Below are 22782 nucleotides of genomic sequence, written 5' to 3'. Positions count from 1 at the left end.
GTCACTGCAGTCTCATGTGAATGAGATCTCCACTGTCCTACGTGAAGCTCTGAAAGCGACCGCTTAGGGGCCATGTTCTGGAGACCTTTGAATTAGCCAAGGGAAATGCCGCTTTCATACAATTTCAAAAAGTAAACCAAATCGTTGGGAACACATTGATGAGCTTCTGCCGTACTAATCAGTCTCCCAAACGCCAAGGTAAAAGCCTTCATCTGATTGGCTGATAAAATTAGCGATTATGCTAATAACGTATGTCACCGGAACATGACCCCTAAGCGGTTCTTCTCAGAGCTTCACGTGGGCCAGTGGAGATATAATTGTAATCAAATTGCGGTCACTGCGCAGTTGGAGTGGCCTCGACTTTTTCTGTCACGAAAGTACGCTTCAGATGTATGCCGGCGCAGTAAAATCACACATTTTGTTATGCCTAAATGTCTCCGCAAGAAAAGAAACGTATTCTATTCGGACTACCTATATAACGGCATGTGGCGCAGAATGCATCTAGACGAAGAACCATTGATGTAAGTGGAGAATAAAGAGATCTACGTTTTGGTCACCTTAACGACCGTGTTTGAATGTTTAAAATATTGTAAATGATTCTTTTGTTCGTGTGGTTTCAAATTAGGCTATATGGCAAATGAAACTCATGCTAGCAACGTAATTTTAATAAGGTTTTTATGTGTATGTTTATTTTATTTTTGACATCCTGGAATATTTCCCCACCGGCAATAAAGGAAGTTAACTGCTCCAACGTTTTGCAACGTTTTCCCGCTGTGCACGGTTATGCAAATGTACATGTACCTCTCCTTTAAATGTTACGTGAAAATGCATTTAATAAGGAAATTAACAGGTATGGTATATCGTACTTGCTTCGGCAGTACATATACTAAAATTGGAACGATACAGAGAAGATTAGCATGGCCCCTGCGCAAGGATGACACGCAAATTCGTGAAGCGTTCCATATTTTTAATTTCATTATCAAAATTCACGAAACAGTATGGAACGTGTAAGTTTCATATTAATTTCGACTTGATCATATTGTAATAAATTTGGAGTATGCGCTTTGGTTATAGCGCCCCGTTTTAAGGAATTCTTAGATTTGTGTGATTACTTGTCTGATAATTGGAATTTGGTGCAATATAAATATTCCTTTGCCCGAAATAATTGGCCAATGACTAGGAGCAAACTTCGCGGAGTAAAGTGTTAGTGAGTCTCCATAATGCCATGGTTCACTAGTAGTGAATTGCGACCAAAACCGAATGAATGTCCCTTTCGTAAAATAGTACATATTAAAATCTAGTGGTATACATTGGTAGCGTGACTGCAAGGACAGCACTTACGGTATTAAACCGGTAAATTACACAAGGGCATAAATAAAAAGGGACTTGGCAGAGACCGTTTATGTCGCCATGCGGGCGAATATGGTGCAGTTATATCGGCGAAATGTGCCTGGAAAGCATACATTGACTGGCCTAAGGTGGCGGAGTTAAAATAGTTCCCATTGTTAGGGAGTACTCATATATGTTCTAAGGCGTGAACGGTTGGTGGTGCGGAAACATAATGAAGCCAAAACACGCAGATGTACGGTTGATAGATAGTTGACAGTTTGGTTTATCCGTGGTCTTGCATTTAATTAGAGGAAAATTTAGGTATAGAATGGACACGTCGGGCTTTCTGATTTACAACTGAGGTTGTATGGAAGTCTTTGGAAAGTCGGGGAAACTTATGACTTCTAGCGAGAATCGCGCCAGGGTTTGACAACCGCTCGGTCAAGTAAATACCCGTGTGCGTGTAACAGTATATATTTGGCAGGTTGTGAGCTCTGTGGTCTTGCATTGATTAAAGTAAAATTTATGCATATAATGGACACGTTGGGCTTTATAATTTACAACTGAAGTTGTATGGAAGTCTTTGTAAATTTGGGGTAAACTTATGACTTCTATCGGGTATCACGCTAGTGTCTGACAACGCTCGGTCAAGTAATGACCCCTGGCTTGTAATATATTCTGCATTTCAATTTAGCGTAAATGTGTTCTTGATTATGTTACTTTGCCGTATAGAACAATTAAAAAAATTTAAATCCAGCGATGTTCGGGAGAAGAGAAATATCCCCAACTCACAACGCATACGGTTGAAATGTATTTCAAAGAAAATAAGTACCAGTAAGGTTTTTTTTTTTTTTTTTTTTTTTTTTTTTTTTTTTTTTTTCGCTGTTTTTGTGAGGGAGGGGTATTTTGAGACAATATACAAAGAAATTTCAGTCACAGCACATTAACGTAACACAGAAATATGCCAATATTCTCTCACTGAGCATGTTGCCTATGTAAGCAACTACACCATACACCAATCGTTTTCTTATAAGTTCATAATATCTGTAGAGCGCCCCCTAAATAGAAGTGACGTGTTTTCAAAAACACCGAAACTTACAACGTTTAGCTGCCACTCGACTTTTTCCAACATGAACTGGTCCCCATCTTCGCTAGCCAAGGTTCCGATATGTTAACCCAATTTACACCTTGGCGGATCGAGCAGATATATTAGTGCTTTGTCCTAGGGACATTGACTGGATTTCGTGAGTTGCCTCCCTTGGGATGTAATGCCAACTAATCAATAGCGTGTAACCGTGGTACATTGTAGATGGGCCGAAAAGGGTGGAGGCAATTTACTTCAAAAGGATTCTTTGGAAGTTTAACATCGAAGGTATGACAACGTACCAAAGAAAAGCCATTACAGGTGTATTTGAGTGATGTGTATTTGTACAAGCACAGACCGACAGTGTTAAACTGCGTATGTATGGGTCGATTTAAGTTGTGTGCTCCTCTTGTCTCGATCATCTAGGAACAGGTTCAAACTTGAACAATTTAGGTTTGGTAGGATGCGGTGGTTTTCCTCTGCATGCAATTAAATTCACACGCCCAGAGCACACAAATGCCTGCTCCATCCGCCAAGGTGTAGATAGGCTTAAGATATGGAAACCTTGGCTAGCGAAGATGACTGGTCGCCTATAGTAATTTTACGTAAAATGACACATATTGGTGGTAGCTTCATAGCGGCCGTGAACCAGGTTAGATCAACCGAGCGGATGCGAATCAACGAACTACTTGTTTTTATTTGCAGCTTCTCAGTCACTGCAGTCTCATGTGAATGAGATCTCCACTGTCCTACGTGAAGCTCTGAAAGCGACCGCTTAGGGGCCATGTTCTGGAGACCTTTGAATTAGCCAAGGGAAATGCCGCTTTCATACAATTTCAAAAAGTAAACCAAATCGTTGGGAACACATTGATGAGCTTCTGCCGTACTAATCAGTCTCCCAAACGCCAAGGTAAAAGCCTTCATCTGATTGGCTGATAAAATTAGCGATTATGCTAATAACGTATGTCACCGGAACATGACCCCTAAGCGGTTCTTCTCAGAGCTTCACGTGGGCCAGTGGAGATATAATTGTAATCAAATTGCGGTCACTGCGCAGTTGGAGTGGCCTCGACTTTTTCTGTCACGAAAGTACGCTTCAGATGTATGCCGGCGCAGTAAAATCACACATTTTGTTATGCCTAAATGTCTCCGCAAGAAAAGAAACGTATTCTATTCGGACTACCTATATAACGGCATGTGGCGCAGAATGCATCTAGACGAAGAACCATTGATGTAAGTGGAGAATAAAGAGATCTACGTTTTGGTCACCTTAACGACCGTGTTTGAATGTTTAAAATATTGTAAATGATTCTTTTGTTCGTGTGGTTTCAAATTAGGCTATATGGCAAATGAAACTCATGCTAGCAACGTAATTTTAATAAGGTTTTTATGTGTATGTTTATTTTATTTTTGACATCCTGGAATATTTCCCCACCGGCAATAAAGGAAGTTAACTGTTCCAACGTTTTGCAACGTTTTCCCGCTGTGCACGGTTATGCAAATGTACATGTACCTCTCCTTTAAATGTTACGTGAAAATGCATTTAATAAGGAAATTAACAGGTATGGTATATCGTACTTGCTTCGGCAGTACATATACTAAAATTGGAACGATACAGAGAAGATTAGCATGGCCCCTGCGCAAGGATGACACGCAAATTCGTGAAGCGTTCCATATTTTTAATTTCATTATCAAAATTCACGAAACAGTATGGAACGTGTAAGTTTCATATTAATTTCGACTTGATCATATTGTAATAAATTTGGAGTATGCGCTTTGGTTATAGCGCCCCGTTTTAAGGAATTCTTAGATTTGTGTGATTACTTGTCTGATAATTGGAATTTGGTGCAATATAAATATTCCTTTGCCCGAAATAATTGGCCAATGACTAGGAGCAAACTTCGCGGAGTAAAGTGTTAGTGAGTCTCCATAATGCCATGGTTCACTAGTAGTGAATTGCGACCAAAACCGAATGAATGTCCCTTTCGTAAAATAGTACATATTAAAATCTAGTGGTATACATTGGTAGCGTGACTGCAAGGACAGCACTTACGGTATTAAACCGGTAAATTACACAAGGGCATAAATAAAAAGGGACTTGGCAGAGACCGTTTATGTCGCCATGCGGGCGAATATGGTGCAGTTATATCGGCGAAATGTGCCTGGAAAGCATACATTGACTGGCCTAAGGTGGCGGAGTTAAAATAGTTCCCATTGTTAGGGAGTACTCATATATGTTCTAAGGCGTGAACGGTTGGTGGTGCGGAAACATAATGAAGCCAAAACACGCAGATGTACGGTTGATAGATAGTTGACAGTTTGGTTTATCCGTGGTCTTGCATTTAATTAGAGGAAAATTTAGGTATAGAATGGACACGTCGGGCTTTCTGATTTACAACTGAGGTTGTATGGAAGTCTTTGGAAAGTCGGGGAAACTTATGACTTCTAGCGAGAATCGCGCCAGGGTTTGACAACCGCTCGGTCAAGTAAATACCCGTGTGCGTGTAACAGTATATATTTGGCAGGTTGTGAGCTCTGTGGTCTTGCATTGATTAAAGTAAAATTTATGCATATAATGGACACGTTGGGCTTTATAATTTACAACTGAAGTTGTATGGAAGTCTTTGTAAATTTGGGGTAAACTTATGACTTCTATCGGGTATCACGCTAGTGTCTGACAACGCTCGGTCAAGTAATGACCCCTGGCTTGTAATATATTCTGCATTTCAATTTAGCGTAAATGTGTTCTTGATTATGTTACTTTGCCGTATAGAACAATTAAAAAAATTTAAATCCAGCGATGTTCGGGAGAAGAGAAATATCCCCAACTCACAACGCATACGGTTGAAATGTATTTCAAAGAAAATAAGTACCAGTAAGGTTTTTTTTTTTTTTTTTTTTTTTTTTTGCTGTTTTTGTGAGGGAGGGGTATTTTGAGACAATATACAAAGAAATTTCAGTCACAGCACATTAACGTAACACAGAAATATGCCAATATTCTCTCACTGAGCATGTTGCCTATGTAAGCAACTACACCATACACCAATCGTTTTCTTATAAGTTCATAATATCTGTAGAGCGCCCCCTAAATAGAAGTGACGTGTTTTCAAAAACACCGAAACTTACAACGTTTAGCTGCCACTCGACTTTTTCCAACATGAACTGGTCCCCATCTTCGCTAGCCAAGGTTCCGATATGTTAACCCAATTTACACCTTGGCGGATCGAGCAGATATATTAGTGCTTTGTCCTAGGGACATTGACTGGATTTCGTGAGTTGCCTCCCTTGGGATGTAATGCCAACTAATCAATAGCGTGTAACCGTGGTACATTGTAGATGGGCCGAAAAGGGTGGAGGCAATTTACTTCAAAAGGATTCTTTGGAAGTTTAACATCGAAGGTATGACAACGTACCAAAGAAAAGCCATTACAGGTGTATTTGAGTGATGTGTATTTGTACAAGCACAGACCGACAGTGTTAAACTGCGTATGTATGGGTCGATTTAAGTTGTGTGCTCCTCTTGTCTCGATCATCTAGGAACAGGTTCAAACTTGAACAATTTAGGTTTGGTAGGATGCGGTGGTTTTCCTCTGCATGCAATTAAATTCACACGCCCAGAGCACACAAATGCCTGCTCCATCCGCCAAGGTGTAGATAGGCTTAAGATATGGAAACCTTGGCTAGCGAAGATGACTGGTCGCCTATAGTAATTTTACGTAAAATGACACATATTGGTGGTAGCTTCATAGCGGCCGTGAACCAGGTTAGATCAACCGAGCGGATGCGAATCAACGAACTACTTGTTTTTATTTGCAGCTTCTCAGTCACTGCAGTCTCATGTGAATGAGATCTCCACTGTCCTACGTGAAGCTCTGAAAGCGACCGCTTAGGGGCCATGTTCTGGAGACCTTTGAATTAGCCAAGGGAAATGCCGCTTTCATACAATTTCAAAAAGTAAACCAAATCGTTGGGAACACATTGATGAGCTTCTGCCGTACTAATCAGTCTCCCAAACGCCAAGGTAAAAGCCTTCATCTGATTGGCTGATAAAATTAGCGATTATGCTAATAACGTATGTCACCGGAACATGACCCCTAAGCGGTTCTTCTCAGAGCTTCACGTGGGCCAGTGGAGATATAATTGTAATCAAATTGCGGTCACTGCGCAGTTGGAGTGGCCTCGACTTTTTCTGTCACGAAAGTACGCTTCAGATGTATGCCGGCGCAGTAAAATCACACATTTTGTTATGCCTAAATGTCTCCGCAAGAAAAGAAACGTATTCTATTCGGACTACCTATATAACGGCATGTGGCGCAGAATGCATCTAGACGAAGAACCATTGATGTAAGTGGAGAATAAAGAGATCTACGTTTTGGTCACCTTAACGACCGTGTTTGAATGTTTAAAATATTGTAAATGATTCTTTTGTTCGTGTGGTTTCAAATTAGGCTATATGGCAAATGAAACTCATGCTAGCAACGTAATTTTAATAAGGTTTTTATGTGTATGTTTATTTTATTTTTGACATCCTGGAATATTTCCCCACCGGCAATAAAGGAAGTTAACTGCTCCAACGTTTTGCAACGTTTTCCCGCTGTGCACGGTTATGCAAATGTACATGTACCTCTCCTTTAAATGTTACGTGAAAATGCATTTAATAAGGAAATTAACAGGTATGGTATATCGTACTTGCTTCGGCAGTACATATACTAAAATTGGAACGATACAGAGAAGATTAGCATGGCCCCTGCGCAAGGATGACACGCAAATTCGTGAAGCGTTCCATATTTTTAATTTCATTATCAAAATTCACGAAACAGTATGGAACGTGTAAGTTTCATATTAATTTCGACTTGATCATATTGTAATAAATTTGGAGTATGCGCTTTGGTTATAGCGCCCCGTTTTAAGGAATTCTTAGATTTGTGTGATTACTTGTCTGATAATTGGAATTTGGTGCAATATAAATATTCCTTTGCCCGAAATAATTGGCCAATGACTAGGAGCAAACTTCGCGGAGTAAAGTGTTAGTGAGTCTCCATAATGCCATGGTTCACTAGTAGTGAATTGCGACCAAAACCGAATGAATGTCCCTTTCGTAAAATAGTACATATTAAAATCTAGTGGTATACATTGGTAGCGTGACTGCAAGGACAGCACTTACGGTATTAAACCGGTAAATTACACAAGGGCATAAATAAAAAGGGACTTGGCAGAGACCGTTTATGTCGCCATGCGGGCGAATATGGTGCAGTTATATCGGCGAAATGTGCCTGGAAAGCATACATTGACTGGCCTAAGGTGGCGGAGTTAAAATAGTTCCCATTGTTAGGGAGTACTCATATATGTTCTAAGGCGTGAACGGTTGGTGGTGCGGAAACATAATGAAGCCAAAACACGCAGATGTACGGTTGATAGATAGTTGACAGTTTGGTTTATCCGTGGTCTTGCATTTAATTAGAGGAAAATTTAGGTATAGAATGGACACGTCGGGCTTTCTGATTTACAACTGAGGTTGTATGGAAGTCTTTGGAAAGTCGGGGAAACTTATGACTTCTAGCGAGAATCGCGCCAGGGTTTGACAACCGCTCGGTCAAGTAAATACCCGTGTGCGTGTAACAGTATATATTTGGCAGGTTGTGAGCTCTGTGGTCTTGCATTGATTAAAGTAAAATTTATGCATATAATGGACACGTTGGGCTTTATAATTTACAACTGAAGTTGTATGGAAGTCTTTGTAAATTTGGGGTAAACTTATGACTTCTATCGGGTATCACGCTAGTGTCTGACAACGCTCGGTCAAGTAATGACCCCTGGCTTGTAATATATTCTGCATTTCAATTTAGCGTAAATGTGTTCTTGATTATGTTACTTTGCCGTATAGAACAATTAAAAAAATTTAAATCCAGCGATGTTCGGGAGAAGAGAAATATCCCCAACTCACAACGCATACGGTTGAAATGTATTTCAAAGAAAATAAGTACCAGTAAGGTTTTTTTTTTTTTTTTTTTTTTTTTTTGCTGTTTTTGTGAGGGAGGGGTATTTTGAGACAATATACAAAGAAATTTCAGTCACAGCACATTAACGTAACACAGAAATATGCCAATATTCTCTCACTGAGCATGTTGCCTATGTAAGCAACTACACCATACACCAATCGTTTTCTTATAAGTTCATAATATCTGTAGAGCGCCCCCTAAATAGAAGTGACGTGTTTTCAAAAACACCGAAACTTACAACGTTTAGCTGCCACTCGACTTTTTCCAACATGAACTGGTCCCCATCTTCGCTAGCCAAGGTTCCGATATGTTAACCCAATTTACACCTTGGCGGATCGAGCAGATATATTAGTGCTTTGTCCTAGGGACATTGACTGGATTTCGTGAGTTGCCTCCCTTGGGATGTAATGCCAACTAATCAATAGCGTGTAACCGTGGTACATTGTAGATGGGCCGAAAAGGGTGGAGGCAATTTACTTCAAAAGGATTCTTTGGAAGTTTAACATCGAAGGTATGACAACGTACCAAAGAAAAGCCATTACAGGTGTATTTGAGTGATGTGTATTTGTACAAGCACAGACCGACAGTGTTAAACTGCGTATGTATGGGTCGATTTAAGTTGTGTGCTCCTCTTGTCTCGATCATCTAGGAACAGGTTCAAACTTGAACAATTTAGGTTTGGTAGGATGCGGTGGTTTTCCTCTGCATGCAATTAAATTCACACGCCCAGAGCACACAAATGCCTGCTCCATCCGCCAAGGTGTAGATAGGCTTAAGATATGGAAACCTTGGCTAGCGAAGATGACTGGTCGCCTATAGTAATTTTACGTAAAATGACACATATTGGTGGTAGCTTCATAGCGGCCGTGAACCAGGTTAGATCAACCGAGCGGATGCGAATCAACGAACTACTTGTTTTTATTTGCAGCTTCTCAGTCACTGCAGTCTCATGTGAATGAGATCTCCACTGTCCTACGTGAAGCTCTGAAAGCGACCGCTTAGGGGCCATGTTCTGGAGACCTTTGAATTAGCCAAGGGAAATGCCGCTTTCATACAATTTCAAAAAGTAAACCAAATCGTTGGGAACACATTGATGAGCTTCTGCCGTACTAATCAGTCTCCCAAACGCCAAGGTAAAAGCCTTCATCTGATTGGCTGATAAAATTAGCGATTATGCTAATAACGTATGTCACCGGAACATGACCCCTAAGCGGTTCTTCTCAGAGCTTCACGTGGGCCAGTGGAGATATAATTGTAATCAAATTGCGGTCACTGCGCAGTTGGAGTGGCCTCGACTTTTTCTGTCACGAAAGTACGCTTCAGATGTATGCCGGCGCAGTAAAATCACACATTTTGTTATGCCTAAATGTCTCCGCAAGAAAAGAAACGTATTCTATTCGGACTACCTATATAACGGCATGTGGCGCAGAATGCATCTAGACGAAGAACCATTGATGTAAGTGGAGAATAAAGAGATCTACGTTTTGGTCACCTTAACGACCGTGTTTGAATGTTTAAAATATTGTAAATGATTCTTTTGTTCGTGTGGTTTCAAATTAGGCTATATGGCAAATGAAACTCATGCTAGCAACGTAATTTTAATAAGGTTTTTATGTGTATGTTTATTTTATTTTTGACATCCTGGAATATTTCCCCACCGGCAATAAAGGAAGTTAACTGCTCCAACGTTTTGCAACGTTTTCCCGCTGTGCACGGTTATGCAAATGTACATGTACCTCTCCTTTAAATGTTACGTGAAAATGCATTTAATAAGGAAATTAACAGGTATGGTATATCGTACTTGCTTCGGCAGTACATATACTAAAATTGGAACGATACAGAGAAGATTAGCATGGCCCCTGCGCAAGGATGACACGCAAATTCGTGAAGCGTTCCATATTTTTAATTTCATTATCAAAATTCACGAAACAGTATGGAACGTGTAAGTTTCATATTAATTTCGACTTGATCATATTGTAATAAATTTGGAGTATGCGCTTTGGTTATAGCGCCCCGTTTTAAGGAATTCTTAGATTTGTGTGATTACTTGTCTGATAATTGGAATTTGGTGCAATATAAATATTCCTTTGCCCGAAATAATTGGCCAATGACTAGGAGCAAACTTCGCGGAGTAAAGTGTTAGTGAGTCTCCATAATGCCATGGTTCACTAGTAGTGAATTGCGACCAAAACCGAATGAATGTCCCTTTCGTAAAATAGTACATATTAAAATCTAGTGGTATACATTGGTAGCGTGACTGCAAGGACAGCACTTACGGTATTAAACCGGTAAATTACACAAGGGCATAAATAAAAAGGGACTTGGCAGAGACCGTTTATGTCGCCATGCGGGCGAATATGGTGCAGTTATATCGGCGAAATGTGCCTGGAAAGCATACATTGACTGGCCTAAGGTGGCGGAGTTAAAATAGTTCCCATTGTTAGGGAGTACTCATATATGTTCTAAGGCGTGAACGGTTGGTGGTGCGGAAACATAATGAAGCCAAAACACGCAGATGTACGGTTGATAGATAGTTGACAGTTTGGTTTATCCGTGGTCTTGCATTTAATTAGAGGAAAATTTAGGTATAGAATGGACACGTCGGGCTTTCTGATTTACAACTGAGGTTGTATGGAAGTCTTTGGAAAGTCGGGGAAACTTATGACTTCTAGCGAGAATCGCGCCAGGGTTTGACAACCGCTCGGTCAAGTAAATACCCGTGTGCGTGTAACAGTATATATTTGGCAGGTTGTGAGCTCTGTGGTCTTGCATTGATTAAAGTAAAATTTATGCATATAATGGACACGTTGGGCTTTATAATTTACAACTGAAGTTGTATGGAAGTCTTTGTAAATTTGGGGTAAACTTATGACTTCTATCGGGTATCACGCTAGTGTCTGACAACGCTCGGTCAAGTAATGACCCCTGGCTTGTAATATATTCTGCATTTCAATTTAGCGTAAATGTGTTCTTGATTATGTTACTTTGCCGTATAGAACAATTAAAAAAATTTAAATCCAGCGATGTTCGGGAGAAGAGAAATATCCCCAACTCACAACGCATACGGTTGAAATGTATTTCAAAGAAAATAAGTACCAGTAAGGTTTTTTTTTTTTTTTTTTTTTTTTTTTGCTGTTTTTGTGAGGGAGGGGTATTTTGAGACAATATACAAAGAAATTTCAGTCACAGCACATTAACGTAACACAGAAATATGCCAATATTCTCTCACTGAGCATGTTGCCTATGTAAGCAACTACACCATACACCAATCGTTTTCTTATAAGTTCATAATATCTGTAGAGCGCCCCCTAAATAGAAGTGACGTGTTTTCAAAAACACCGAAACTTACAACGTTTAGCTGCCACTCGACTTTTTCCAACATGAACTGGTCCCCATCTTCGCTAGCCAAGGTTCCGATATGTTAACCCAATTTACACCTTGGCGGATCGAGCAGATATATTAGTGCTTTGTCCTAGGGACATTGACTGGATTTCGTGAGTTGCCTCCCTTGGGATGTAATGCCAACTAATCAATAGCGTGTAACCGTGGTACATTGTAGATGGGCCGAAAAGGGTGGAGGCAATTTACTTCAAAAGGATTCTTTGGAAGTTTAACATCGAAGGTATGACAACGTACCAAAGAAAAGCCATTACAGGTGTATTTGAGTGATGTGTATTTGTACAAGCACAGACCGACAGTGTTAAACTGCGTATGTATGGGTCGATTTAAGTTGTGTGCTCCTCTTGTCTCGATCATCTAGGAACAGGTTCAAACTTGAACAATTTAGGTTTGGTAGGATGCGGTGGTTTTCCTCTGCATGCAATTAAATTCACACGCCCAGAGCACACAAATGCCTGCTCCATCCGCCAAGGTGTAGATAGGCTTAAGATATGGAAACCTTGGCTAGCGAAGATGACTGGTCGCCTATAGTAATTTTACGTAAAATGACACATATTGGTGGTAGCTTCATAGCGGCCGTGAACCAGGTTAGATCAACCGAGCGGATGCGAATCAACGAACTACTTGTTTTTATTTGCAGCTTCTCAGTCACTGCAGTCTCATGTGAATGAGATCTCCACTGTCCTACGTGAAGCTCTGAAAGCGACCGCTTAGGGGCCATGTTCTGGAGACCTTTGAATTAGCCAAGGGAAATGCCGCTTTCATACAATTTCAAAAAGTAAACCAAATCGTTGGGAACACATTGATGAGCTTCTGCCGTACTAATCAGTCTCCCAAACGCCAAGGTAAAAGCCTTCATCTGATTGGCTGATAAAATTAGCGATTATGCTAATAACGTATGTCACCGGAACATGACCCCTAAGCGGTTCTTCTCAGAGCTTCACGTGGGCCAGTGGAGATATAATTGTAATCAAATTGCGGTCACTGCGCAGTTGGAGTGGCCTCGACTTTTTCTGTCACGAAAGTACGCTTCAGATGTATGCCGGCGCAGTAAAATCACACATTTTGTTATGCCTAAATGTCTCCGCAAGAAAAGAAACGTATTCTATTCGGACTACCTATATAACGGCATGTGGCGCAGAATGCATCTAGACGAAGAACCATTGATGTAAGTGGAGAATAAAGAGATCTACGTTTTGGTCACCTTAACGACCGTGTTTGAATGTTTAAAATATTGTAAATGATTCTTTTGTTCGTGTGGTTTCAAATTAGGCTATATGGCAAATGAAACTCATGCTAGCAACGTAATTTTAATAAGGTTTTTATGTGTATGTTTATTTTATTTTTGACATCCTGGAATATTTCCCCACCGGCAATAAAGGAAGTTAACTGCTCCAACGTTTTGCAACGTTTTCCCGCTGTGCACGGTTATGCAAATGTACATGTACCTCTCCTTTAAATGTTACGTGAAAATGCATTTAATAAGGAAATTAACAGGTATGGTATATCGTACTTGCTTCGGCAGTACATATACTAAAATTGGAACGATACAGAGAAGATTAGCATGGCCCCTGCGCAAGGATGACACGCAAATTCGTGAAGCGTTCCATATTTTTAATTTCATTATCAAAATTCACGAAACAGTATGGAACGTGTAAGTTTCATATTAATTTCGACTTGATCATATTGTAATAAATTTGGAGTATGCGCTTTGGTTATAGCGCCCCGTTTTAAGGAATTCTTAGATTTGTGTGATTACTTGTCTGATAATTGGAATTTGGTGCAATATAAATATTTCTTTGCCCGAAATAATTGGCCAATGACTAGGAGCAAACTTCGCGGAGTAAAGTGTTAGTGAGTCTCCATAATGCCATGGTTCACTAGTAGTGAATTGCGACCAAAACCGAATGAATGTCCCTTTCGTAAAATAGTACATATTAAAATCTAGTGGTATACATTGGTAGCGTGACTGCAAGGACAGCACTTACGGTATTAAACCGGTAAATTACACAAGGGCATAAATAAAAAGGGACTTGGCAGAGACCGTTTATGTCGCCATGCGGGCGAATATGGTGCAGTTATATCGGCGAAATGTGCCTGGAAAGCATACATTGACTGGCCTAAGGTGGCGGAGTTAAAATAGTTCCCATTGTTAGGGAGTACTCATATATGTTCTAAGGCGTGAACGGTTGGTGGTGCGGAAACATAATGAAGCCAAAACACGCAGATGTACGGTTGATAGATAGTTGACAGTTTGGTTTATCCGTGGTCTTGCATTTAATTAGAGGAAAATTTAGGTATAGAATGGACACGTCGGGCTTTCTGATTTACAACTGAGGTTGTATGGAAGTCTTTGGAAAGTCGGGGAAACTTATGACTTCTAGCGAGAATCGCGCCAGGGTTTGACAACCGCTCGGTCAAGTAAATACCCGTGTGCGTGTAACAGTATATATTTGGCAGGTTGTGAGCTCTGTGGTCTTGCATTGATTAAAGTAAAATTTATGCATATAATGGACACGTTGGGCTTTATAATTTACAACTGAAGTTGTATGGAAGTCTTTGTAAATTTGGGGTAAACTTATGACTTCTATCGGGTATCACGCTAGTGTCTGACAACGCTCGGTCAAGTAATGACCCCTGGCATGTAATATATTCTGCATTTCAATTTAGCGTAAATGTGTTCTTGATTATGTTACTTTGCCGTATAGAACAATTAAAAAAATTTAAATCCAGCGATGTTCGGGAGAAGAGAAATATCCCCAACTCACAACGCATACGGTTGAAATGTATTTCAAAGAAAATAAGTACCAGTAAGGTTTTTTTTTTTTTTTTTTTTTTTTTTTTGCTGTTTTTGTGAGGGAGGGGTATTTTGAGACAATATACAAAGAAATTTCAGTCACAGCACATTAACGTAACACAGAAATATGCCAATATTCTCTCACTGAGCATGTTGCCTATGTAAGCAACTACACCATACACCAATCGTTTTCTTATAAGTTCATAATATCTGTAGAGCGCCCCCTAAATAGAAGTGACGTGTTTTCAAAAACACCGAAACTTACAACGTTTAGCTGCCACTCGACTTTTTCCAACATGAACTGGTCCCCATCTTCGCTAGCCAAGGTTCCGATATGTTAACCCAATTTACACCTTGGCGGATCGAGCAGATATATTAGTGCTTTGTCCTAGGGACATTGACTGGATTTCGTGAGTTGCCTCCCTTGGGATGTAATGCCAACTAATCAATAGCGTGTAACCGTGGTACATTGTAGATGGGCCGAAAAGGGTGGAGGCAATTTACTTCAAAAGGATTCTTTGGAAGTTTAACATCGAAGGTATGACAACGTACCAAAGAAAAGCCATTACAGGTGTATTTGAGTGATGTGTATTTGTACAAGCACAGACCGACAGTGTTAAACTGCGTATGTATGGGTCGATTTAAGTTGTGTGCTCCTCTTGTCTCGATCATCTAGGAACAGGTTCAAACTTGAACAATTTAGGTTTGGTAGGATGCGGTGGTTTTCCTCTGCATGCAATTAAATTCACACGCCCAGAGCACACAAATGCCTGCTCCATCCGCCAAGGTGTAGATAGGCTTAAGATATGGAAACCTTGGCTAGCGAAGATGACTGGTCGCCTATAGTAATTTTACGTAAAATGACACATATTGGTGGTAGCTTCATAGCGGCCGTGAACCAGGTTAGATCAACCGAGCGGATGCGAATCAACGAACTACTTGTTTTTATTTGCAGCTTCTCAGTCACTGCAGTCTCATGTGAATGAGATCTCCACTGTCCTACGTGAAGCTCTGAAAGCGACCGCTTAGGGGCCATGTTCTGGAGACCTTTGAATTAGCCAAGGGAAATGCCGCTTTCATACAATTTCAAAAAGTAAACCAAATCGTTGGGAACACATTGATGAGCTTCTGCCGTACTAATCAGTCTCCCAAACGCCAAGGTAAAAGCCTTCATCTGATTGGCTGATAAAATTAGCGATTATGCTAATAACGTATGTCACCGGAACATGACCCCTAAGCGGTTCTTCTCAGAGCTTCACGTGGGCCAGTGGAGATATAATTGTAATCAAATTGCGGTCACTGCGCAGTTGGAGTGGCCTCGACTTTTTCTGTCACGAAAGTACGCTTCAGATGTATGCCGGCGCAGTAAAATCACACATTTTGTTATGCCTAAATGTCTCCGCAAGAAAAGAAACGTATTCTATTCGGACTACCTATATAACGGCATGTGGCGCAGAATGCATCTAGACGAAGAACCATTGATGTAAGTGGAGAATAAAGAGATCTACGTTTTGGTCACCTTAACGACCGTGTTTGAATGTTTAAAATATTGTAAATGATTCTTTTGTTCGTGTGGTTTCAAATTAGGCTATATGGCAAATGAAACTCATGCTAGCAACGTAATTTTAATAAGGTTTTTATGTGTATGTTTATTTTATTTTTGACATCCTGGAATATTTCCCCACCGGCAATAAAGGAAGTTAACTGCTCCAACGTTTTGCAACGTTTTCCCGCTGTGCACGGTTATGCAAATGTACATGTACCTCTCCTTTAAATGTTACGTGAAAATGCATTTAATAAGGAAATTAACAGGTATGGTATATCGTACTTGCTTCGGCAGTACATATACTAAAATTGGAACGATACAGAGAAGATTAGCATGGCCCCTGCGCAAGGATGACACGCAAATTCGTGAAGCGTTCCATATTTTTAATTTCATTATCAAAATTCACGAAACAGTATGGAACGTGTAAGTTTCATATTAATTTCGACTTGATCATATTGTAATAAATTTGGAGTATGCGCTTTGGTTATAGCGCCCCGTTTTAAGGAATTCTTAGATTTGTGTGATTACTTGTCTGATAAATTGGAATTTGGTGCAATATAAATATTCCTTTGCCCGAAATAATTGGCCAATGACTAGGAGCAAACTTCGCGGAGTAAAGTGTTAGTGAGTCTCCATAATGCCATGGTTCACTAGTAGTGAATTGCGACCAAAACCGAATGAATGTCCCTTTCGTAAAATAGTACATATTAAAATCTAGTGGTATACATTGGTAGCGTGACTGCAAGGACAGCACTTACGGTATTAAACCGGTAAATTACACAAGGGCATAAATAAAAAGGGACTTGGCAGAGACCGTTTATGTCGCCATGCGGGCGAATATGGTGCAGTTATATCGGCGAAATGTGCCTGGAAAGCATACATTGACTGGCCTAAGGTGGCGGAGTTAAAATAGTTCCCATTGTTAGGGAGTACTCATATATGTTCTAAGGCGTGAACGGTTGGTGGTGCGGAAACATAATGAAGCCAAAACACGCAGATGTACGGTTGATAGATAGTTGACAGTTTGGTTTATCCGTGGTCTTGCATTTAATTAGAGGAAAATTTAGGTATAGAATGGACACGTCGGGCTTTCTGATTTACAACTGAGGTTGTATGGAAGTCTTTGGAAAGTCGGGGAAACTTATGACTTCTAGCGAGAATCGCGCCAGGGTTTGACAACCGCTCGGTCAAGTAAATACCCGTGTGCGTGTAACAGTATATATTTGGCAGGTTGTGAGCTCTGTGGTCTTGCATTGATTAAAGTAAAATTTATGCATATAATGGACACGTTGGGCTTTATAATTTACAACTGAAGTTGTATGGAAGTCTTTGTAAATTTGGGGTAAACTTATGACTTCTATCGGGTATCACGCTAGTGTCTGACAACGCTCGGTCAAGTAATGACCCCTGGCTTGTAATATATTCTGCATTTCAATTTAGCGTAAATGTGTTCTTGATTATGTTACTTTGCCGTATAGAACAATTAAAAAAATTTAAATCCAGCGATGTTCGGGAGAAGAGAAATATCCCCAACTCACAACGCATACGGTTGAAATGTATTTCAAAGAAAATAAGTACCAGTAAGGTTTTTTTTTTTTTTTTTTTTTTTTTTTTGCTGTTTTTGTGAGGGAGGGGTATTTTGAGACAATATACAAAGAAATTTCAGTCACAGCACATTAACGTAACACAGAAATATGCCAATATTCTCTCACTGAGCATGTTGCCTATGTAAGCAACTACACCATACACCAATCGTTTTCTTATAAGTTCATAATATCTGTAGAGCGCCCCCTAAATAGAAGTGACGTGTTTTCAAAAACACCGAAACTTACAACGTTTAGCTGCCACTCGACTTTTTCCAACATGAACTGGTCCCCATCTTCGCTAGCCAAGGTTCCGATATGTTAACCCAATTTACACCTTGGCGGATCGAGCAGATATATTAGTGCTTTGTCCTAGGGACATTGACTGGATTTCGTGAGTTGCCTCCCTTGGGATGTAATGCCAACTAATCAATAGCGTGTAACCGTGGTACATTGTAGATGGGCCGAAAAGGGTGGAGGCAATTTACTTCAAAAGGATTCTTTGGAAGTTTAACATCGAAGGTATGACAACGTACCAAAGAAAAGCCATTACAGGTGTATTTGAGTGATGTGTATTTGTACAAGCACAGACCGACAGTGTTAAACTGCGTATGTATGGGTCGATTTAAGTTGTGTGCTCCTCTTGTCTCGATCATCTAGGAACAGGTTCAAACTTGAACAATTTAGGTTTGGTAGGATGCGGTGGTTTTCCTCTGCATGCAATTAAATTCACACGCCCAGAGCACACAAATGCCTGCTCCATCCGCCAAGGTGTAGATAGGCTTAAGATATGGAAACCTTGGCTAGCGAAGATGACTGGTCGCCTATAGTAATTTTACGTAAAATGACACATATTGGTGGTAGCTTCATAGCGGCCGTGAACCAGGTTAGATCAACCGAGCGGATGCGAATCAACGAACTACTTGTTTTTATTTGCAGCTTCTCAGTCACTGCAGTCTCATGTGAATGAGATCTCCACTGTCCTACGTGAAGCTCTGAAAGCGACCGCTTAGGGGCCATGTTCTGGAGACCTTTGAATTAGCCAAGGGAAATGCCGCTTTCATACAATTTCAAAAAGTAAACCAAATCGTTGGGAACACATTGATGAGCTTCTGCCGTACTAATCAGTCTCCCAAACGCCAAGGTAAAAGCCTTCATCTGATTGGCTGATAAAATTAGCGATTATGCTAATAACGTATGTCACCGGAACATGACCCCTAAGCGGTTCTTCTCAGAGCTTCACGTGGGCCAGTGGAGATATAATTGTAATCAAATTGCGGTCACTGCGCAGTTGGAGTGGCCTCGACTTTTTCTGTCACGAAAGTACGCTTCAGATGTATGCCGGCGCAGTAAAATCACACATTTTGTTATGCCTAAATGTCTCCGCAAGAAAAGAAACGTATTCTATTCGGACTACCTATATAACGGCATGTGGCGCAGAATGCATCTAGACGAAGAACCATTGATGTAAGTGGAGAATAAAGAGATCTACGTTTTGGTCACCTTAACGACCGTGTTTGAATGTTTAAAATATTGTAAATGATTCTTTTGTTCGTGTGGTTTCAAATTAGGCTATATGGCAAATGAAACTCATGCTAGCAACGTAATTTTAATAAGGTTTTTATGTGTATGTTTATTTTATTTTTGACATCCTGGAATATTTCCCCACCGGCAATAAAGGAAGTTAACTGCTCCAACGTTTTGCAACGTTTTCCCGCTGTGCACGGTTATGCAAATGTACATGTACCTCTCCTTTAAATGTTACGTGAAAATGCATTTAATAAGGAAATTAACAGGTATGGTATATCGTACTTGCTTCGGCAGTACATATACTAAAATTGGAACGATACAGAGAAGATTAGCATGGCCCCTGCGCAAGGATGACACGCAAATTCGTGAAGCGTTCCATATTTTTAATTTCATTATCAAAATTCACGAAACAGTATGGAACGTGTAAGTTTCATATTAATTTCGACTTGATCATATTGTAATAAATTTGGAGTATGCGCTTTGGTTATAGCGCCCCGTTTTAAGGAATTCTTAGATTTGTGTGATTACTTGTCTGATAATTGGAATTTGGTGCAATATAAATATTCCTTTGCCCGAAATAATTGGCCAATGACTAGGAGCAAACTTCGCGGAGTAAAGTGTTAGTGAGTCTCCATAATGCCATGGTTCACTAGTAGTGAATTGCGACCAAAACCGAATGAATGTCCCTTTCGTAAAATAGTACATATTAAAATCTAGTGGTATACATTGGTAGCGTGACTGCAAGGACAGCACTTACGGTATTAAACCGGTAAATTACACAAGGGCATAAATAAAAAGGGACTTGGCAGAGACCGTTTATGTCGCCATGCGGGCGAATATGGTGCAGTTATATCGGCGAAATGTGCCTGGAAAGCATACATTGACTGGCCTAAGGTGGCGGAGTTAAAATAGTTCCCATTGTTAGGGAGTACTCATATATGTTCTAAGGCGTGAACGGTTGGTGGTGCGGAAACATAATGAAGCCAAAACACGCAGATGTACGGTTGATAGATAGTTGACAGTTTGGTTTATCCGTGGTCTTGCATTTAATTAGAGGAAAATTTAGGTATAGAATGGACACGTCGGGCTTTCTGATTTACAACTGAGGTTGTATGGAAGTCTTTGGAAAGTCGGGGAAACTTATGACTTCTAGCGAGAATCGCGCCAGGGTTTGACAACCGCTCGGTCAAGTAAATACCCGTGTGCGTGTAACAGTATATATTTGGCAGGTTGTGAGCTCTGTGGTCTTGCATTGATTAAAGTAAAATTTATGCATATAATGGACACGTTGGGCTTTATAATTTACAACTGAAGTTGTATGGAAGTCTTTGTAAATTTGGGGTAAACTTATGACTTCTATCGGGTATCACGCTAGTGTCTGACAACGCTCGGTCAAGTAATGACCCCTGGCTTGTAATATATTCTGCATTTCAATTTAGCGTAAATGTGTTCTTGATTATGTTACTTTGCCGTATAGAACAATTAAAAAAATTTAAATCCAGCGATGTTCGGGAGAAGAGAAATATCCCCAACTCACAACGCATACGGTTGAAATGTATTTCAAAGAAAATAAGTACCAGTAAGGTTTTTTTTTTTTTTTTTTTTTTTTTTTTTGCTGTTTTTGTGAGGGAGGGGTATTTTGAGACAATATACAAAGAAATTTCAGTCACAGCACATTAACGTAACACAGAAATATGCCAATATTCTCTCACTGAGCATGTTGCCTATGTAAGCAACTACACCATACACCAATCGTTTTCTTATAAGTTCATAATATCTGTAGAGCGCCCCCTAAATAGAAGTGACGTGTTTTCAAAAACACCGAAACTTACAACGTTTAGCTGCCACTCGACTTTTTCCAACATGAACTGGTCCCCATCTTCGCTAGCCAAGGTTCCGATATGTTAACCCAATTTACACCTTGGCGGATCGAGCAGATATATTAGTGCTTTGTCCTAGGGACATTGACTGGATTTCGTGAGTTCCCTCCCTTGGGATGTAATGCCAACTAATCAATAGCGTGTAACCGTGGTACATTGTAGATGGGCCGAAAAGGGTGGAGGCAATTTACTTCAAAAGGATTCTTTGGAAGTTTAACATCGAAGGTATGACAACGTACCAAAGAAAAGCCATTACAGGTGTATTTGAGTGATGTGTATTTGTACAAGCACAGACCGACAGTGTTAAACTGCGTATGTATGGGTCGATTTAAGTTGTGTGCTCCTCTTGTCTCGATCATCTAGGAACAGGTTCAAACTTGAACAATTTAGGTTTGGTAGGATGCGGTGGTTTTCCTCTGCATGCAATTAAATTCACACGCCCAGAGCACACAAATGCCTGCTCCATCCGCCAAGGTGTAGATAGGCTTAAGATATGGAAACCTTGGCTAGCGAAGATGACTGGTCGCCTATAGTAATTTTACGTAAAATGACACATATTGGTGGTAGCTTCATAGCGGCCGTGAACCAGGTTAGATCAACCGAGCGGATGCGAATCAACGAACTACTTGTTTTTATTTGCAGCTTCTCAGTCACTGCAGTCTCATGTGAATGAGATCTCCACTGTCCTACGTGAAGCTCTGAAAGCGACCGCTTAGGGGCCATGTTCTGGAGACCTTTGAATTAGCCAAGGGAAATGCCGCTTTCATACAATTTCAAAAAGTAAACCAAATCGTTGGGAACACATTGATGAGCTTCTGCCGTACTAATCAGTCTCCCAAACGCCAAGGTAAAAGCCTTCATCTGATTGGCTGATAAAATTAGCGATTATGCTAATAACGTATGTCACCGGAACATGACCCCTAAGCGGTTCTTCTCAGAGCTTCACGTGGGCCAGTGGAGATATAATTGTAATCAAATTGCGGTCACTGCGCAGTTGGAGTGGCCTCGACTTTTTCTGTCACGAAAGTACGCTTCAGATGTATGCCGGCGCAGTAAAATCACACATTTTGTTATGCCTAAATGTCTCCGCAAGAAAAGAAACGTATTCTATTCGGACTACCTATATAACGGCATGTGGCGCAGAATGCATCTAGACGAAGAACCATTGATGTAAGTGGAGAATAAAGAGATCTACGTTTTGGTCACCTTAACGACCGTGTTTGAATGTTTAAAATATTGTAAATGATTCTTTTGTTCGTGTGGTTTCAAATTAGGCTATATGGCAAATGAAACTCATGCTAGCAACGTAATTTTAATAAGGTTTTTATGTGTATGTTTATTTTATTTTTGACATCCTGGAATATTTCCCCACCGGCAATAAAGGAAGTTAACTGCTCCAACGTTTTGCAACGTTTTCCCGCTGTGCACGGTTATGCAAATGTACATGTACCTCTCCTTTAAATGTTACGTGAAAATGCATTTAATAAGGAAATTAACAGGTATGGTATATCGTACTTGCTTCGGCAGTACATATACTAAAATTGGAACGATACAGAGAAGATTAGCATGGCCCCTGCGCAAGGATGACACGCAAATTCGTGAAGCGTTCCATATTTTTAATTTCATTATCAAAAT

At 40.2% G+C, this 22782-nt stretch overlaps 8 non-coding genes across 8 annotated transcripts; all 8 read left to right on the top strand.

Annotated features, from left to right (window-relative positions):
* The first annotated feature begins 862 nt into the window (after window positions 1-862).
* LOC149780650 (U6 spliceosomal RNA) lies at window positions 863-969 on the top strand. The gene has a single exon (XR_016415287.1). It is a non-coding gene; the product is annotated as a U6 spliceosomal RNA (small nuclear RNA).
* Window positions 970-3987: 3018 nt separating this feature from the next.
* Window positions 3988-4094, top strand: LOC149780649 (U6 spliceosomal RNA). The gene has a single exon (XR_016415286.1). It is a non-coding gene; the product is annotated as a U6 spliceosomal RNA (small nuclear RNA).
* A 3004-nt stretch (window positions 4095-7098) lies between these two features.
* Window positions 7099-7205, top strand: LOC149780648 (U6 spliceosomal RNA). The gene has a single exon (XR_016415285.1). It is a non-coding gene; the product is annotated as a U6 spliceosomal RNA (small nuclear RNA).
* Window positions 7206-10209: 3004 nt separating this feature from the next.
* On the top strand, window positions 10210-10316 carry LOC149780647 (U6 spliceosomal RNA). Its single transcript, XR_016415284.1, has one exon. It is a non-coding gene; the product is annotated as a U6 spliceosomal RNA (small nuclear RNA).
* A 3004-nt stretch (window positions 10317-13320) lies between these two features.
* LOC149780646 (U6 spliceosomal RNA) lies at window positions 13321-13427 on the top strand. Its single transcript, XR_016415283.1, has one exon. It is a non-coding gene; the product is annotated as a U6 spliceosomal RNA (small nuclear RNA).
* Window positions 13428-16432: 3005 nt separating this feature from the next.
* Window positions 16433-16539, top strand: LOC149780645 (U6 spliceosomal RNA). Its single transcript, XR_016415282.1, has one exon. It is a non-coding gene; the product is annotated as a U6 spliceosomal RNA (small nuclear RNA).
* A 3006-nt stretch (window positions 16540-19545) lies between these two features.
* Window positions 19546-19652, top strand: LOC149780644 (U6 spliceosomal RNA). The gene has a single exon (XR_016415280.1). It is a non-coding gene; the product is annotated as a U6 spliceosomal RNA (small nuclear RNA).
* Window positions 19653-22658: 3006 nt separating this feature from the next.
* On the top strand, window positions 22659-22765 carry LOC149780643 (U6 spliceosomal RNA). The gene has a single exon (XR_016415279.1). It is a non-coding gene; the product is annotated as a U6 spliceosomal RNA (small nuclear RNA).
* The last annotated feature ends 17 nt before the right edge of the window (window positions 22766-22782 follow it).

The sequence above is a fragment of the Sinohyriopsis cumingii genome, chromosome 16 (genome assembly GCF_028554795.1).
Source record: "Sinohyriopsis cumingii isolate HCF-2022 chromosome 16, ASM2855479v2, whole genome shotgun sequence".
NCBI lineage: Eukaryota > Metazoa > Mollusca > Bivalvia > Unionida > Unionidae > Sinohyriopsis > Sinohyriopsis cumingii.
Note: the sequence above shows the minus strand (reverse complement) of the source record. Positions and strands in the feature narration are given on the sequence as shown.